The sequence below is a fragment of the Engraulis encrasicolus genome, chromosome 15 (assembly GCF_034702125.1).
Source record: "Engraulis encrasicolus isolate BLACKSEA-1 chromosome 15, IST_EnEncr_1.0, whole genome shotgun sequence".
In the NCBI taxonomy this organism is placed as follows: Eukaryota; Metazoa; Chordata; class Actinopteri; order Clupeiformes; family Engraulidae; genus Engraulis; species Engraulis encrasicolus.
The window spans coordinates 32,032,593-32,035,449 of record NC_085871.1 but is presented as its reverse complement, the minus strand read 5'-3'; positions in this window follow the sequence as shown (position 1 = coordinate 32,035,449).

Here is a 2,857-nt window from a genome sequence, read left to right as displayed (position 1 = left end):
AAACAGATATACTGGCACAGGCACACACAAGTGCATGCACACTGCATGCACGCACACGCACGCACACACACACTTCCCAGCCAGCAGCCATATGAGGGAGTTGAGAGTTGAAATGCTTCTGTGCTGCCCTGCCTTTCCGCACTGATATTGGGCTCCAATAAGAAAGTAACATATAAGTGACCTACTTAGTACACATGTCTGATGAAAACTTAACTGGAACAGTGGTCTCCACAGATTTATAAAAGTTTCAAGATTGTCAGCAGGACATCCGTCCGTAATATTAATCAGTTTTTTTTTGAGGATTTTTAATCATATGGAGGGAAGTGTGTGGCAGTAACATGGTTTTTATTATGTAGAAAGAAATATATACATTCAGTAAATACTATTATAGTAATATAGGCCTACATATTATACTTTGCATTTTATTATAATAGCCTACCAAATTCACAAACAAAAAAGACTGACCGGTAGGAATTAAGAGCTAAGACCTTTACTGATTCAGCTGAGTCCTGAATTTAGGCTAACGGATATATCCTCATATCTCCAAAATATACTCAACACTTCCTCTTGTTCTTCCCATACAAATGCTTCTGGATTAAACCGCAGCAAATCCCCTACAACAGTACAAACCCAGTGGGGTGGCACCCTTTAATCCAAACCGTAGAGCAGAAACAGAGAAGAGGAAGAAGAGGAAGAAGAGGAAGAAGAGGAAGAAGAAGAAGGGGAAAAAAATCGAAATGAGTGGTTCACTGATGAATCTTCAAATATATATTTTCCTCCTCCTTCACCTCGTTCAGACCTTTTTTTCTTCCTTTTTCACTTTTTTAAAGAAAATTCCTCTCCATTTTTCACCCCGTGCCTTCTTGTAAAAATATAATCCATCTCCATGCATTGAGATAAAACAGTGTATTCCCTCACACGCATATTAAGTCATTTCCAGTTGAACAGTTCCATTAGGCTGCTCATAGACCTTGAATTCACATTACAATATCCGCATGCTTGTGTGGATTGTGTGTGTGTGTGTGTGTGTGTGTGTGTGTGTGTGTGTGTGTGTGTGTGTGTGTGTGTGTGTGTGTGTGTGTGTGTGTGTGTGTGTGTGTGTGTGTGTGTGTGTGTGTGTGTGTGTGTGTGTGTGTGTGTGTGTGTGTGTGTGTAAAGATTTTAAAGACAGGAAAAAAGGAGAATGGTAGCGAGATTGTGTGTGTGTGGGCGTGTATGTGTACTTATTCATTTCACACACTTGCACGCACACCACACAGACACACACACACACACACACACACACACACACACACACACACACACACACACACACACACACACACACACACACACACACACACACACACACACACACACACACACACACAATAGCACCCCCCCCTCAAAAAAAAAAGAACAGAGTATTTGTCTTTGCCAAAATAAACACCACCACGGCAAATACAGCTTAGTGAGTGAATGGGGTTTACAGAGAACAAAAGCAACCACACAGCTCTAGCCACAGCAGCTAAGGGGGACGAGTGGTGAATAGTGTTTGCTTTGGTGACTGGAGATCATAATACAGTGGGTCATTAAGTAGTGTGTTTTTACCCCCGTCCCCCCTTTCCCCCTATCCGTTAATGTGCCTCCTGTGTGTGTGTGTGTGTGTGTGTGTGTGTGTGTGTGTGTGTGTGTGTGTGTGTGTGTGTGTGTGTGTGTGTGTGTGTGTGTGTGTGTGTGTGTGTGTGTGTGTGTGTGTGTGTGTGTGTGTGTGTGTGTGTGTTGGTCCTATCCCCAAATTCCCACTGTATATGCCCTCTCGAACACATGATCACAAAAAACCCAACAGTACCCACAAGTACACATACTCATAAGCAGAAGAGCTGGCGTACACAACAAATATACACACATACCAAATGCGCACACATACCCTCCACTCCATCTATCATGCATAAACACGCCTCGACACAGTAGATAGTCTTAAGTGCCCACCGTGTAATGGAGGGTGTGTACCTTTCCGTCAGCCAAGGTAATAAAACAGGTGAAGATTATTTATTTATTGATTTTTTTATGCAAAAAATATGTATTTATTACTCGAGAAATACACTGGGGAGCAGTAGGCTATTTTTTGCTATCACTGTACTATTCATAAATGGTGATGATTTGCAACATTGGTTTTAATCCGGCTATATATCCAAAGGATCCCTTGTGTGTGTTAGAGTATATGCATGTGTGGGAGTATTACAAAGAGAAAATAGTTGCTTCATGTGTCCATGCATTATTTTCCAAAGTGACTTTGATGTCTTGTGTATCTAGTCATTAATACATATATGCACATTGGCACACATTTGCCAGAACGGAAATACTAGCTATGAATGATTACATTTTCCACAGAGATTCAGTTTAAGATATGAACTTAAACAGCAGAAAAAAGAACTGAGAGAGAGAGAGAGAGAGAGAGAGAGAGAGAGAGAGAGAGAGAGAGAGAGAGAGAGAGAGAGAGAGAGAGAGAGAGAGAGAGAGAGAGAGGTGAAAAAATGAAATGAGGCAGGCTGTTCTGACCATATAGGCCCCTATATAGCCATTGATTGTGTGTGTGTGTGTGTGTGTGTGTGTGTGTGTGTGTGTGTGTGTGTGTGTGTGTGTGTGTGTGTGTGTGTGTGTGTGTGTGTGTGTGTGTGTGTGTGTGTGTGTGTGTGTGTGTGTGTGTGTGTGTGTGTGTGTGTGTGCGTGCGCGCGCGCGTGTGTGTGTGTGTGTGTGTGTGTGTGTTAAAGTGTGAGTCTGCACCATGGGTTATCATTGGAATACACACACACACACACACACACACACACACACACACACACACACACACACACACACACACACACACACACA